Source organism: Chroicocephalus ridibundus, chromosome 1, assembly GCF_963924245.1.
Source record: "Chroicocephalus ridibundus chromosome 1, bChrRid1.1, whole genome shotgun sequence".
NCBI classification, from domain to species: Eukaryota; Metazoa; Chordata; class Aves; order Charadriiformes; family Laridae; genus Chroicocephalus; species Chroicocephalus ridibundus.
Window position 1 is genome coordinate 150,941,868 of NC_086284.1, and position 16,610 is coordinate 150,958,477.

Sequence of the window (16,610 nt, forward strand, 5' to 3'; positions counted from 1 at the left end):
ATTTCAGTTGCGATGAAAGAGGCATGGAGAAACGAGACTAAAAGCATCCATTCTCCTCGGAGAGATTCCCTTTTTTTTTTTTCCTCCCATCTTTTTTTTTTTTTTTTCCTTTCCTTGTAAAAATAAACGGAAGATCTATCTTCTCTTTGGAAGGAGAGGCCTCCTTTCAGCACTGTATCAAAGTGCAGGGGGCTGTTAATCACTTATTCGTTTTAAGTTGGAAGAAAAAAAAAAAAAACAGTCCGGTTATTCACTTCTGTGATCAGTCAAGGAGGTAACTCTGAGAACTGCGAGTGGGTATTTTGTTTCTGTTTTCATACGAATCAGGAGGGAGGGAAAAGTATTGGAAGTTGGTGACAGCTTTAATGCACAGATGTGAATACTTTAGTAACCATCATGTCATGTAAATCCCAGACACCTGTCCAAACATCAGGGTTGGCCTACAAAAAATATTGTTATTTATTTTGCTACCTGAGTTGTTAGTGTCTAGTAAAGTCTCTGTTTGCAGCTGAGCTTAAATGTATTTTAATTCTGTTTGTACTAACAAATGCTTGAAAAATCCAGAACTATCACGCTGCTTATGAATTATGACGCATAGGGTTTTTTAACTTTTTAAACAGAAATACACAATGAGAACATGGTAGTGGATCAGTGGATGCGTTAAATGGAGAAACTGTCTGTCCGGAACTGAAGCTTTTTGAGAATCTGTTTGCAGGGATGTGGGGTGAGGGGGCCTGTATACATTTAGCAATCACTTCTCCAAAGCATGGAATCATAGAATCGTTAGGGTTGGAAGGGACCTTAAAGATCACCTAGTTCCAACCCCCCTGCCCTGGGCAGGGACACCTCCCACCAGACCAGGCTGCTCAAAGCCCCATCCAGCCTGGCCTTGAACACCTCCAGGGATGGGGCATCCACAGCTTCCCTGGGCAACCTGTTCCAGTGTCTCACCACCCTCACAGTAATGAATTTCTTCCTGATATCTAATCTAAATCTCCGCTCTTACAGTTTAAAACTGTTACCCCTTGTCCTGTGATTACACTCCCTGATAAAGAGTCCCTCCCCATCTCTCCTGTAGGCCTCCTTTAGGTACTAGTCACTTTTGTGAAAAGGAATTAAATTTCAAAGCTTTTGGCTGAAAAGTTTTCCTTTTTCAAGATTGCAAATGCGTACATGAAACCTCTAAACAACCAAGGGCGTGTATTTTTTCCAGGGAGATCGAGGAAGCTTTAGCTGTGATGGCCGTTAGCAGCAGCTCTTGTGCAGTTTGCACCTGAGCCTTGGTGTCCGTGTGTCCATTGGCTCCCTGTCCCTTGCAGGGTGCTGTGCCCGCGCAGGAGGAGATGTTTGAGAGCCTGGTGTCTGCAGGGACTCCTGGGTGAGGATGGGTTAGCGGAACTTCAGGAAAAAAGGTGGTTTTCAGCAACTTCTTTTTTTTCTCTACTTCCCTTGGAAAGGATAGGAAAGTACCCAGATTCTCAGTGAATAACTGGGTTGAGTAGCAAAAGGCAAAGGTTCTGAAGTGTTTTAACAAACACAGAGCCCCATAAAGCTTTATGCACAGTCATTTCAGAATGCAAAAATCAATTGAGGAGTGGAAATGCAGGTAACAGAACAACTTTTACAGTCCGGAGAGGTGGAACTGAAAGGATTCTTACTGCATGTGTAACGCAGTGCTTCATTACCTGATTCTCCATGGCAAGGAAGCGGTTCAAGAAGGGGAGGAAAAGACGATGATAAAAGGAGCTGCTTAGGGAGGTGGTGGTACAGAAGATGATGGCGAGGAGGTGGAATAGGGTGTGGAAACAGAAGTGCCGATGTCCTTAATGTTTGTTAGCATGCTAGCTCACTTGTGTGCTAGGTTTATAAGGTGGTTTGGGTTTTGTGATCTGTATTTTTTATGTAAGCTCTTCTGTAGCAAAGGTTTAACACAGTGATGGGCTTGCACTCTGGTAAGCGCCTGCCCGGTAAGAATCCATCTGCTCCTGCGGCGTGTGGTGTTTGATTGCAGAGTTGGAGGCAGGTCCCTTCTAAAGAGGGTTCTCGGTCGCGTTTACCAAAACAGTTATGTGTAGCTACAGGCTAAGATATCTAGCCAGACCGACAAGCAAAACCATAGCAACATTGTATAGCGATGGTACAGCCCAGGCACTGCTGCTTGTAGGACCGGACCAAAAATCCCAATGCACTGCTGCATGGATGGATGGGCTCACGTGAGAGATCTTTAATGTATTTCTTCGTTGTGCCGTATGCACGCAATCCAAACTGAGGCCATGCACAAACACGAAAGCTAATTATAGAGTAAGTTGGTTTAGCAGGTAGAGAAATGCCAGCACTTATCAGGTTACGCTTGTCAAGCCCAAACAAGGAAGCAAGTCATGAATTTGAGGGAACGTCTGCTGATACGCTCTGAAAGTTTGCCCCTCTCTTCCCCTTGAGTCATAAGAACTTGCAAAAAATACTTCTTGGTGATTCCTTTTGAAACAAGAGGGAGCCATATGCTACTATTAGGCTGTCAGGGACAGAAAAGGACGTTTTCCCGATACCAGCCTGACACTTGCCTGCTGACTGCAAGCACAGGCTTGCAAGGTCGTGTGTGAGAGAAAGTAAAGCATGGAGAGGGATTCGTCTACCTCCTGTGGTGGAAGATGTGCTGCACTTCATGATTCAGGAGGTGTAAAAAGAAGCCAGATGTAAGATGTTCTAGAAAGGTGTAATGTGGCAGCCCAGATTAATGAAGATGCAGTTGGTGTGAGGGGGGGTCCGGTCCCAGGATAATCCCAAACCTGCCCCGGGGAGGGATAGATAGAAGTGATTTTCTCACACTTTGAAATAGTGGAATAGTACTACATTTTGCTTCCATGGCAGTTTCTCACGGAAATACCCATTTATTTTTAACCAAATGTCACCATATGAATATCATGAAGATAAGTTGCTATAACTGTTTCTGGTGTGCAGGTGTTTGGAGCATATACGTATGTGAGCGTATGTTGCACAGGTGGTACCCCGACATACTAACAGAGAGGTGGTTAAAACCAGAATTTCTCCTGTTGCATCCCCAGCCTGTGAGTGCATCAAGACGCATTGCAAGCCTGCAGTCCCACCAGCTCCTCCTGTTAGTACACGCTTCCTGGGATTCATCCTCACATCGCCCATCTCTGAGCAGCTCAAACAGCTGCCTTTATTGTCAGGGTGAAGGAGGTAGCCATAGTAATAAATACGTGGAGGAAGGTGCACCTGTGAGAGAGGCTTTCCTCCTCTCCCTGGAGCTACCTTGGCTGGCAGGGGAGCACTGGCAGGATCTGGCCCTGGACCAGACACAGCTCTTCTGAGCCCCAGGGCACCATGGCTGCCCAGCTACCGAACTCGTGCTGGTGTTCACCCCATAAGGACCCTTTATGCCAGGTTAATTTGAACGTCATTTAATTCTTGCAGAAGCTTGGCATAACTGAAAAGGCTTGGCAGCTCGAGTCATGAAAAGCCACGAATTTGAGAGAAGTTGATTTTGTTGATTTTATTGTGTGCCAAAAACTCTATTTAAAGTGCCTGAGCTAAAGATGCAACAAAAAAGAGAGCGAGTTCCTCTGATCTTCTTTGGCGCCATTTTAAGACTCTTTCAGTATAAGGAAAATATTTTGTTGAAGTCAGCCATCCTCTGAAATATGGAAGGCTTTGACTGTCAGTAACAACGTGAAACTTTTAGTGGTTCTGTTTCTGTCCTCTGCATTACGTTTTTGATTTGTTCTTTGTTGGCATGAAATGAAATGGATCTGACGTACCACAAGCATGTGCATCATTACTGGGACAAATTGAGTGGTTTTAATAATGCTATTTTAGAAGAGATATCACCTACTAATTCCGTTTTTGTGTCTGTTCATTAAGATGAACAATGGAGTTTATTGAAATTTTTACTACTACTTCATTGAGGCTTTTATTATTTTTTTTTTTTAAAGGAAACCTAAATTAAAAAAAAAAAGAAAACTAATATGGCAGGCCTTCTTAGCTTACGGAATAAAATACGGCTTGTTTGGTTTTTAAGAAATTTCAGGCTTGGTATAATTATTTTTGTGTTGACTTTCTGAAAAAAACCAACAGTGTGACACACGACAGCAACACTGGCTTTTTACTGAGATGTTACTAAAGATGCAGATGCTTCCAGATGAAAATATGGTTTGTATGCTATATTTGATTTAAAAGAAATAGTTGGCTTTCAGGACCTTTAAGTCAGATAATGGTAAGACAATAATGGTGGTCTATTTTGTCTGTGTGTCCTGGGAGGCTCTGGAAGCCGGGCTTCTTGTTTTCCTATCTATTTTTTCTTTCAGAGGTTTCCTTATCTCTCTGATTTCAAGGTTCCAGGGAGCAGGCACTATCACTAGTTATTTATTCTAAGTATTGTCAAAATATACTCCAAAGTTTTTTAAGCCCTTGCTTTCAAGCATATGTTTTCTCTCCTAATAGTTTCTAAGAAGTGACAATTTGAATGCTGAGAACTTGCATGGCCTGTTTCTTTTCAATCACTTACTAGGAAGTCCTGTGAAATACAATTCAGATATATTCTGTTAGTATCGTAAGTTAAAATAGGTTTTCTGGTCTATAGTCTTCATTGAGATAATGAGCAGGTATTCATGTATAATATGTGTATATTGTATTCTTATTTTATGTACTATGCCTGCAGCCCACACATGTGACATTGAACTTTGGCAGTGAAAACTGCTCGTTAAATCTTTTATACCAATGCACTCGGTTACTAATTTGTTGTTCTAACTATCCCCCTTTTAGGATTGCTTGCGTCTCTAACATTTTGTGAAGGAAAAGCTGCAGGCCTTGAATCTGGGAAGTGCTTGTTGAGAAGCGGCTTTACAAGGCTGGAATTTCTGTTTGGCTCTGGATTAACCATTTGCCGATCTCATAGACCCATCTCCCTTCCTGAGCGTTTTCACATCACATCTGCACGTTCGTGCAGAGCGAAGCGCGCTCTGACCTTGTCTCTGTATCCCTTTACCTCTTGTTGAGTGGCGCGGCCAGAACTGTCCAGATATGTAATTGAAAGTTAATGAAGGACTTACCTTTATATAGAAGACAGTAGTACTCAGTTTGCTGCACAGCAATAGCATTGATATCCTGTTTCAAACAAGCATGAAAGTAGTAGAACCTTATTTATCTCGCTAGTCAGCGGCGATCGCTCTTGACTGCGCACCGGAGAGGGATCTGCTGAGTGCAAAGGTGCCAGTTTTAGGTTGTTATTTAGCAGACCAGAACTGCTGCCTTTACCCTCAAAGCATTTATTTTATGTTAATTATTTTGGAGATTAGTAGTCTTACAGAAGAAGAGAAATATAGAACCATTTGATGAGAAACGGCATTCAGAAAAAGTACTTCAAACCTGCTTTGAGAAGTTATTTCCCTTATTTTCTCCATTATTCCAATATTTATCAGTTAAGTTCAAAGGAACTCTCCATTTGTTGAAGTCATCAGTGCAACACCCTGGAGCTGTTGATAAAGTACCTGTGGTAAAATACCTGTCAGCTGCCTAGAAGCGAAGCAAGCTAGGGTGTAGCACAAGACCCATGCAGGGTTTTCAAATCCTTCTTTTTTTCTTTTCTAGCTTTGCTGTCTGCCTTTTACACATGCAAATTTTATTGACTTCACTTTTATCATTTTGTTTGTGGCCAGAACTACAAGAATACCGGTACTGTTAGCAAACACGTGAGAAGATGCAACTGTGCTGCAAATGAGCGATGAGTTACGAGGGAAAGAGGAGCGACATGGAATGAATTATATTTTAGAGTAGTGTTTTTGTCTGGGTGCTGTAAGAGGTTTGGGATTTGATGTTAATTGTTGAAAAGAGTAATTGCTACCAGTTTCTAAATATATAATGTTTTAACAACAGGATAAGTGGGGGGGGTGGAGACAGGGTGAAACAGGTTCAAGAGTAATCAGGTGAGCTGAGTTGATGGAGTTCACCCTGAGCAGAAGTTCCTGGGACGCTTCTGCAGCCACGCTGAGTACTGGGCTTGCAGTCTCTGGGGCAACTGTTCTTTTATGTTGTTTAATGTATACTTTCCGGCTCCTGGCCCAGCTTCTTACCTTGGCTTTAAGACATACCCTGAGTCTAGAGGGCATGCGTAACATGCAGTAAATTTTTACTTAAAAATAATTTGAGGCTATTTCCTTTAAGGGTAAGGCAATCGATACAAAGGTAATGATGCCTGTCTGTAAAATAGACGGAGACTTTACAGTCCAAAAGTTTGGAATTCACTACTCTAGGGTATTGAGAAGCTGTCTGAATTCATTTGTGAACTATTCACAGTTTTTGCTTGCTCATGGAGGACGGGAGGCTGTGGAAGACTGGGAAAAGGCAAAAATACAAATAAACGGAATCTTAAAAGTTATCTTTAGTTACTTAAAAGTTACTAAAGAGTGAGTTATTTTAGTTTGCATTGCACAGGGCAAAGTGAGGGGTATGTGAAGTTAGCTGTGTGCGTGTCCCTTCCCCATCCCTTTCCTTTTGTGTGTTGTTTGTTTGTTTGTTTTTTCATTTAATAGTTTGATGTTTTTGAGACTGTTCGTGCTATTGCTTCCTTGACTTGCAGGAAGGGATTGTTTGAAGGGGGCTCAAATTCTTGTTCTTGGAACCCCTGCATCTTCTTTTAAGTCGCAAGACTTAAATGTTTGTAGTCCAGTTGGCTTTGTCTTCAGAACGTGAATTTAGTGCTTAAAATCAAACAGTGAAACAGTGTTTTAAAGACTGTTTTCTCATCTACGCTGACCTTCTCCCACCACCAAGGTCGTTCAGCTGTACGGCGGAGGGGAAGTGTGGAAGGAAGAATGTTTTCAGTTTGCCAGGAACTGCTACAACCACTAGGGATTTTAAGCAGTGGGTCATTTTTAAGCACAGTGATTTGTTAAAGTACCTGGAATTTGCTCAGAACATTCCTGTTGTTGCTGTTTCTGGTGGAGGAGCAGTTATTCAATTTTCCAGTATGGTCAAAGTGTGAACAGCAAAATTTGTTCCTATCTTTTGGACATACCTTCTAATGTAGGCTGCTTTCAACACTATCCTCGGTGACCATTTTCAAGCTTGTTAGCTAACAGGGTTTGCTTCTGCATGTGGGAATCATGACAAACTGTAGTGGAGGATGGTCAAACCGTTAAATAATGTACAGCCTGTTGCACTTGGCATAGTTCCTCATTGTAGCCTCAATGTATATGCCAAGTCCAAAGAGGCAAAACCAAACATATCGAGGCATATTGAGGTACTACAATTCTTATTTAAATATGTATGTGTATATATATGAATTATGCTAATCCCAAGTGATGATATCCATTTACAGCCTGACAAATCGTCTGTGCTAGATAGTAAACGTTCATTCTCAGCTCTACGCTGGAGGACGGAGCTTGATGTAACTCAATCGCTTTCCTCCCTGTGGCCTCGGTGAGGCCTCGGTGAAGGGGAGTGTATAAACAGCTGCAGCAAGGCTGTTGCGAGTACAGATGTCTTCATGAAGTGGGATCTCTGGGTCACCGGGGACCATGCAAGCCATACTAAATGGGTTTGCAGGAACCTTTCCATGCATTAGCCAACTGAGCTGTGCTGCTGTCCTCCAGAGAAATGCTCTGTTGACTTTCACCCACGGCTCTCCCCTGACCACGCTGTCCAGTTTCCTCCCCTGGGCTCCTGCAGCTATTTGTCTGTGCTACGCTGACGCCTTCTCAGCCAGTTTGTCCCAACACCAGATTTCCTAAAATGCTGCTGAACTGCATTTGAGTCACAGGTCGGCCAGCTGTGCTCTTGCCAAGACCTTTACTTCTGTTCTTTATCCCATTCAGATGTAACAGGGCAGAAGCATGGGACCGGAATGGGAGAGTTTATTTTACTGGTGCTCAGGAGCTATTTGTCGATCACTTGCTGAATTTCTGGTGGCTTTGAGGAGTCATTGTGATTATTGTACACAATTCATAGATCGTATCTCGGTCTAATTTCAAAGGTAGCCTTGTTTTGATCAGCAGGTTGGGACTAGGTGACCTCCAGAGATCACTCCCAGCCTAAATTATTCTGCCATTTATATTGTGATTTAAACATAGTACAGTTAAGGAGTAGTTGCTACAGGCAAAAGAACTGGTAACCATAGCACAGAATTGGGAAACAATGGGTGATTCATGGGCTAAAAGATAGAGGGGAGTTAGGCATGTATCTCTCTTTTGCAACTCAATATATTTGCATAGGCTGGTATTCAAAGAGTCTTGATAAGCCACCATCTAATTGATAGCTCATAGAAATGAAGGTCTGTGTATATATTTGTTATGAATTTGGTTTAAAATTATTATTCTTAACTCTCCTTAAAAGAGAGCTAGCCACAAAATGCTTACTGCTAAGGATACACAAGCAGTATGTGTGTGGCAGGGGAATCAGGGTATAAAAAAAGGATTAACTTGTAGCTTTTTGTCACCTCTGATAGGTCATTAACACACTCGTATTTCTTTATGCGCATTTTAAAACAACTCGGTAACAACAGGGCCATCCCACTTGTTCACCAGAATAAAGCTTCCTACAATAATATATTGTCTTAGTGATACGTTCGTGTATGTTCATTTTGCAGTTGACTTGTTATGTCACTGAATCACTGAACTTTCATTCCTTGTATAACCAAGCATTTGTTTTGCTGCTCTGTCATCAGAAAGCATAAGCACTATTGCTTGGCTATTAATGATATGTACCCTCCTAATATGTTTATTCTACAAATGGTGATTTGTGATCCAATGTACATTGACTACTAGTGCATAACATAGCATTTTCTTCCTTGAAGTAAAGGAAGAATCATAGGCTTTGGGAACTTGAACAATAAATACAAATCTGAAATGGTACAAATACCTGCTTGGAAATCAAATTGACACAGGGCTTAGTGCATGTTTTATACCTTGTGATATTTGATCTTGGTTACCTGGAACTACCTTTATTTTCAGAAGGCAGGTACTGAAAATTATGCTCTTTTGGCTTGTATGATTAATACTTGCATTACAAAGTTAACACCCCTCCGGATCACTGGCATTTTTTTCTGGATTTTCTTTGCAAGTTATCCAAGCCACCATCACCCTGAGGAGTGTGTGAGGGTCCTGGCCCCAGTGACGTGGGCTGTTCACACAAGCCATGCCATGGAGAGTCCAGATATTGCCCTGAACTATGCCTTAATTAGTACTATGTTCATCATTGTTTTCATGATAATTGTGATTTCTTTCTTTCTTTCTTTCTTTCTTTCTTTCTTTCTTTCTTTCTTTTTTTTTTTTTTTTTCCTGACCACAACAGAGTGGGGAGTAATAGTCTGATCCTATGTGGAGAGGGAGATGCCTTTAGGGCCGTGATGGTTGCTTCCATGAAGATACAAACGGAGAGGCACCTGGGATGACATCTAGTCCAAGCCATAGAGTATGACCACCAGTTTCAGATTCCCTTGTCGCTGTGGCATGTAGGTCCTTCTGTACTGCTGGGTGCGCCCTCCAGCTGAGGCCAAGATCTCTGCCGGTCCTGGGGATTCTTTTGTTGTTTGGGCAGCTGATGCCAGATAATATTGCTGTGCCTGCTCCCAGGTGTGTTGGTTTTGAAACCTTTGTACGTGCCTGGCTCAGGGGGTGTGTGCTTTTCCTCTGCCTCCCAGGCGTGCGCCTGCACAAAGGCAGGAGCCGGTGCCTGCTGCTCGTGCTGCTTCTGCCTCCGTAGCCACTGGCATCTCCCTGGCACTTGTGCTGGCAAAAGGCATCCGTGCTGGCGCTTCGGGAGAGGATCCGGCAGTGGAGCACAGCTGCATAGGTGGGGCTGGGGCTACATGGGTTCACAGCCGGCGTCATCTGACTGACAGCGTGATCCATGCGGTGTTGGCAGGCTTTCCCATGCCAGAGCATGGCGTGTCCTGTGGGACACAGAGTAGCTCATCCTTCCCCCGCGTGGGCTCGAGCGTCAGCTCCTGCTGCTGCAGAGAGCTTTCACTGTCACAGCTCACTTGGAGAGCTGCTGGCACGTTCTGAATAACTTCTCTCATCTGAAGAGAGAAGTGGCTGACCACTTATGTCAATTCTTCTTGTTTTGGAACATCTCGCATCTCTCTAAGCAGATACATTTGTCCTCTGTCATTTTTCTTGCTCATAAAGTCCATCCCATAGTGTTATTTAAGGGTGGATATCTCCTCCTACTCACCTTACAGCTCTTACTGAGTGCTGGTGATTGCTCTACAAAAATAGAAACCAGTGATTTATATATTCATTCTTGGTAATAAATGACCTTGGGACTTAGTCTCTCAAGAACTAAACTGTAAATAATTAAGCTTTACCTCTGTAGAACCCTCACTCAACCTAGGCCATTTCTAGTTGTAATCTTTTAACAGTTAACTTTAATTCCTTTCCTAGAGACTGTGGTTGTGTGAGGTGGTCAAAACAAACAAATAAAAATTAAATGCTGTGCACGCCATTTTTATGTACACAATACAGTAAGCGCTGGGCACAGTCAAAAAAACCCAACCCTGATATAACTGCAGAACAGCCAAGCTTCAAGTCCAAGTTGACCTAACAATTTAAAGTAGGAGCAGGCTCTCAAGCTCATTGATGCCCAATTTTATTCTGAAAATCTATCAGAACTATGAAGTTCAAGCTTCTGAGTTGTGTTCTTGACCAACCTGATGTTGTCAATCGAGATTTTTTTTCCTTCATATTCAAAGGGGATGGGGAGGACACATGGGAGATGAAGGCGGAGGATTGTAAATCTCCTTTCTGAAAGTCTGTTTTTAAGTTTGCGGTGTTAAAAGAGTGCCAATCGTCTTTCCTGGTTTATTTTTTTTTTTAATCAGGCAAGACTAATATTTTGGGAGTTCTAAGCAGACCGATCTGTGAACAGCAATGCTCAAATTACACAGTGTGGGATTCAATCCTGGGAGCATATTGTGGTGAAATAAATTATTTACTGAGGCATTTGGAAGTGAGCGTTAAAGATGACAGAAGTGTCCAGCTGACTGCACTACGGCACAGACAAATATTACTCGCGCCGTGTTTTTCTTCTGAGAATCATCTCGGTGTATATGAGTGCTTTGATTCTCATGAGATTGGAATCTTTTCCAAAATCAGTATTTACAAGAGACAAATGGAAGCTGAGCAACTGACTGATCTATGGTTCTTTCACCTCCTTCCCCTGACACTTTACAGAAAGGAAAAAAAATTGGAAAACTAGCTTTCGTTTGGAGAGAGACTGGTTTGCATCTCGTAATGCTCTTTTTCTTTAAGAGTCTTTTTTCTCTTCTAATTCATCCTAATCATTAGCCTGTCTCATAGTTGACTTGTAATGATTATCTGTGCTGAATAACTGTTTCAGTGTCCAGGCAGTCTCAAACTCAGTGCACTGCCGTGCCTTTACCCCTTGCATCCCACTTCTAAATGGTTCTTAAATGTCATATCCATCTTCTAACAGTTTCCAAGAATTTTGGTAACCCTATGGACTTCTTTTCTCTGCTTTTGTAATTTGAATTTAACTATTGAACTGTTACTCCAAATATTTCTTGTATGAGCAGTCCCATGTCAAGGGTCTTTTTCTGTGTGCAACAAGACAGGGATTAAAATTTAACAAGGATTTAAAAAAAAAAAAAAGATAAACAAAGTGTAAGCAAGGTTTTCCCTCTGGCCTTATTTGTAGGCTTGGGAGAGAGCAACACAGCTGACTCGAACTCTGTGGAATGTGGACAGTAGGCAAAATATATTATATTGTAGAGATACAGTTCTTTCTAGAGAATTAAAAAAAATACACAAAAGTCATTAAGCTGCGTAGTTTCCTTTGTTACTCTTATGGCTTGAAATATATCACAAATTCCTTAAGTTTTGTGCGGTCTTTTCTCTTCCATGAGTCTGGAGCTGTGGATGCTTCCTCCCGGGCTCTGCAGCACTCTGCTCCTGGGGAGGGGGGCGTCCAAATGCCATTTCTGAGTAACGAACCACACCATGTTCAGGCCAACAGCGTGAGTCAGGAGTGAGAGATTTCTTCCGTTCCTTGCCTCCGCTTGGACAGTTTTGGAAATCAGCTCTGGAAAAGCATTTGTGGTCAGTTTGGCATTAGTTTTTATATTGCATGTGGCTAGTTTTCTGCATCATGTGTATTTTCCTCTTGGATAATAACCCCTTGGAGGGCACTAAAACATGAGGAGGAGAGGAACATTAGATAAGATCAGCCTAATATTAGGGAAGTGCAAATTACGTGACATCACATTTTACATATTTCCAGTTCAAGAGCAAGTCCAAAAGAGTATCATCTCCTCCCTCATTAGGGCCACCTTACTGTCTTATGGACTAAGGGCAATTTACAGTGGTTAAAGACTTATTTGTTAACCATTCAAAGCAAGTCTCATCTGCCGCAGTAAATGTGTTAGACTTCATTACTGGGAATGAGGACGCTGTGCAATGTATGCCCGAAATTTTGAAGGAGAGCCATTGCTGCCCCTGGTTTTGTGTTACCAGAGCGCTTTGTCCTTCTCGTCACGTGCCAGAACCATCTGATCACGTACATTAGGGCTGCGATGCCCCTTCTGATCATGATTTAAAGGAAAGGGGATATTTAGCATCTCTTGAGCTTCCAGATTGCACCAAGCCTGAGGAAGGGAGAGGGACCACGCTGCTGAAGGTGCAGGTGTGAAGCGAGCTGGTTGCGAAGCCTGGCAAGCCGATGCCTCTGCTTCTAGCTGACATGAAACCGTTCAGTGCCGGGGAGGGGAAAGCCCTGTGCATGGTGAGAAGTAGCCATCTGCTGAGCAATACTAAAACTTGGCAGGAGCAAACTACACAGGAGCCCCTGGTGCTCTCCAGTCGATCTGGGCAGCAGGAAAAGATGTTAGGACATCTGTTGGGATTTCCCTGTTTGTAGACTCACGGATCCCCTCTGTCTCCCCAAAATCTATGATTTTCTAATATATTCCTTGCAGAAGCATACACGTATTCTGGGGACTTTTTCTTAAGTGAGCTACATGTGTTCATCACTGGGAAAAGAGGCTATGAGAAAGATGGGGGCATCAGGGCTCAATCTTTCAGAAACACTAAGGGGTTTTGAGCCTGTTGGCTGCAAATGCCCTTATTTGAGCCTAAAAGAGTGTGAGCTTTCTCCCCATCCCGGGATAGTAAGTTCTCAGTATTTTCTCCAAACGACTGTGGATTTTAGGGAGTCTGAAGGCTGTCAGCTGAAACCTGGTGTACCTTTCCTTTAGCCACGTGTGAGAAACCAAACCGAGGGCTCCTCCTAAGGTACAAGAGAAACTCCTGGGTGACAGGAGCAAGCGTGCTGTGCAAGCATGGCAGGGGCGCATGGGCAGGAGGGGAAGGGCAGCATAGCTGTGCTCTCAGCACTACATTTCTGCTGGCAGAAGGACACTTCTGCGTCTCATCTGCATTTTTTTCCCTTTAGGCATAAGATTCTCAAGAGGTGCTGCTCCAGCAGTAAAAGTGGAAAGCTCGTGCCCAGGAGAACCATCTTGTAGCAGGAGAAGGGCTGAATCCAGTGGCCTTCTCCCTTTCTAATTTCTATAACCCTTGACCTCCCCAATCTGATTAGAGCAGCGATCTCGTTCTGTTTGTCTAACTTCGTTTAGAGAAAATGGGTGCGTATATCTCCTGTTAACATTACCAGAGAGGCTGGCATTGTCTGAGATTTACATATACTGGGAAGAGCTGAGTCACAAAGCTGAATAATGGCAAAGGAAGCAAATTTTTTTGGATATGTATTTTACCTAAATGTCACCTTCAGTGCTCTGGACTCCAGCTATGCTGTTTTCACTTCGACAAAGGGCACGAAGGTAGTTGGCTTGGCCAGCTTGGCTAGATATTAATTGTGCCGATGCCTTTGGCTAGGAGTATTGACCTTGTTATGCATGGGCAGTGAATGATTCGGTGACCTCTCCGTTCCCACCACGCGATGCAACATCCCAATTAACGGCTTCACTGACGAGGGAAACAGCCGTGACATCGGTGGGGTGGGTGAGGTGGGTGGCCCGCGGGGTTGTTTCTGGAGAAGGTGGCTCCATGGGATGCAGAGCCAGGCCTACACCGGGGCAGCTGCCTGAAGGTCCGGGTCCTGCAGCCATAGCGAGGGAGGTCAGGGGAGAAGCAGCGTGGTGCTGAGTGGTGGGGCAGCTCTGCCTTGGGAGGGAGAGGTTTTTATGGACCAACACCAGCTGTTACCTGGGTATTTATAAAACCAGCTTCGTCAGGCTGAAGAGCGCGCTGAGTGTGATACGGGGCAGGTCGCTGCTGAAATACCATCTCGAGGTGTGACTGAAGGTCTGCCCTCACTCAGGTCCTCTCTGTGCCTGAGCAGCTCTGCCCCAGGGCCATTTTGCTTTGGGGTGGGCGATGGGCACACGGACCGCGGAGGCTCTTCTTAGTTGAGCAGTAGGCTGCCTCTCTCCAACTTACTGGTGGAAACAGGGACAAAATGTAGTGTTTCAGACCAGGCTGGAGGAAATCCAGTAACACCAGGCGCTGCTGCTGTCTGGCAGACAGTGTCCAGCTGCAGCAGCAGGAGACACGGCACCTCTGCTGCAAAATCCTCACCAGTCTGCGCTTCTGAGGGTACTCTGGGAACGTTTCCTATGGTGTTGTGGCCCCTCTTTGCAATAAAACTGGGTTAGCACATCAGTGAAGTAACATATGGATAGCTGGTGTTGGGGTAAAGGCAAGTCTGGTGAGAACAGAAGATCTTAAAAGCTGTTTAGGTCTGTTTCTTAAGAGCATAAGAAGGTGGCTGAGGAACATGAAAGCAGGCCCCTGTTCAGCAGGCTTTTTGTGAAGTACCAGGTTGGGGTAGGGAGTCTCTTAAGAGCTACCTCCTTGGTTTGTGGTGAAAATTTTTAGAATGTGACCCAAGTGTGTGTAGCCTGGGGACTATCTGATCTGCTTGTGGATGGACAAAGATGGGGCATCTGGACAACCTTCCTGCTGTCCCAGTAAACTGCCTTATCCCTGTGCTAAATCTTATTTGGGCCATAACCTCAACCCTTGCAAGTTGCAGCTCACTCTTCTGCACTGAATTTCAAACTCTGGCTCCCAGAGAGATGTTGGTATTTTTACGTCACATTTTTGCATCCTTGTAAAGGCAGAAAGAAGGCGTAGGCAATTAGAGCAGTAATTGCTTCTGCCGTTTCACCTAAATCTATCTGTGAATGACTGTGAGTTTTCAGAAAGCTTAATGCAAGAGGTGGGAAACATAAATTACTTCATCCGTTCACAAAAAAACTCCCTCTAATACTGTTGTCACCTCCATTGGGAAAGACAGTTTTTACAACTGTCAGTGTTAATTATCTCAGTGGTCACCCAACCCAATCAGACAGGAGATGAAGGACAGTCACAACGCAGATGGCAAGCTGAGTCCCTGTCTTAAAGGCTTTCGACAACATCAGGAACTGATTTTGAGGCCGCAGTTGGACTAGTTTTTCTTTAATTACTTTGTTTCAGAAAGTCTGTTGTAGTTGTGCATGACAAAAAGAAAAGGAGGAGAAAAGCATAAGGCTGAATTAAACAATATGAGGAAAAAGAAGAGGTTATACAAAGTTGAAGAAGCAAGGGGATACGGTTTAGAAAAACACTGAGATAATGAAAGATAATATATAGATGAAGTAACTGTAATATTGTTCCCCCTGAAATTTGCCTTGTGGGCTCCCATGGGAAAATAGAAGTTGACGTCTGCTTACTTTGGATTGCTTAGCTGGAAAAACATATGAGATGACACATATGAGATGACATCCTTTTAGGCCTATTGCAGTGTTGATATGAGCGATAAGTTATAGAAGAGAGAGGCGGTAGCAGTAAGCCAACTATTCTTTATCAAACAAGACTGAGGAACAGGATATTTTTATAAGCCCATTTTAACACAGCTTGGATGCATGTTATTGTTACTTTTTTTTTTCTTTTTCTAAAATTAAGAACCTAATGTATTTCTTGGGTATGCTGTGGGTAGAAGCAGTATCAAGTGAGTTAGTGAGTTTAAATTGCAACAAGGATTTAGATTGCGTATTGAGAAAACCTTTTTCATCGTAAGGTTAATGAGCCCATGGGTTTCCTCAGGCTTAGTTTTAGAGTCACTCACTAGTGGCCCAAGGAACAGGTTGGGAAGTACTACTTTTTAGGAAGTACCTTGGCACAGTTGCTTCCTGCCTTAAGGATGGGAGATGACTTCTTTCCTTTTCAGCCCCATTTTCTGTGATTGTTTCAGAAACTTTTTCTAAAAACATTGGGTTTGGGGGAAGCACGTATGCATGGTAAATCCTGCTATGATCTGCATAACTTCCCAAGAATTTTCTCCAGGTTCTTTTGTACCCTGGCTCTGCCACAGAGCTGCCCTAGGTTAAGGAGCAAGCATCTTGATCAGAGTCCTGCATAAAGGCATATGTACTTAAGTGTCTATGTCAATATGTTTCTTAATTCTTTATACCTCTAAAACATTAATATATTTTAGTCTCTTCTATCATTTTTAATTACAGCGGAGTTCAAAAGAGTACGCACTTAACATTTTAAACATTTTATAAAGATATCTGAAAGCTTTTTTCCATAAAAGAACTGCTTTAAAAGCTCTGCTTTTATTCTTCAGTCTTATTT

The 16,610-nt window shown here is 43.2% G+C and overlaps 1 protein-coding gene across 8 annotated transcripts in view; it reads left to right on the forward strand.

Annotated features, from left to right (window-relative positions):
• The window catches only part of EPS8 (EGFR pathway substrate 8, signaling adaptor), a 139,745-nt gene that overhangs the window by 57,594 nt on the left and 65,541 nt on the right, over positions 1–16,610 (forward strand). The window lies entirely within an intron of this gene.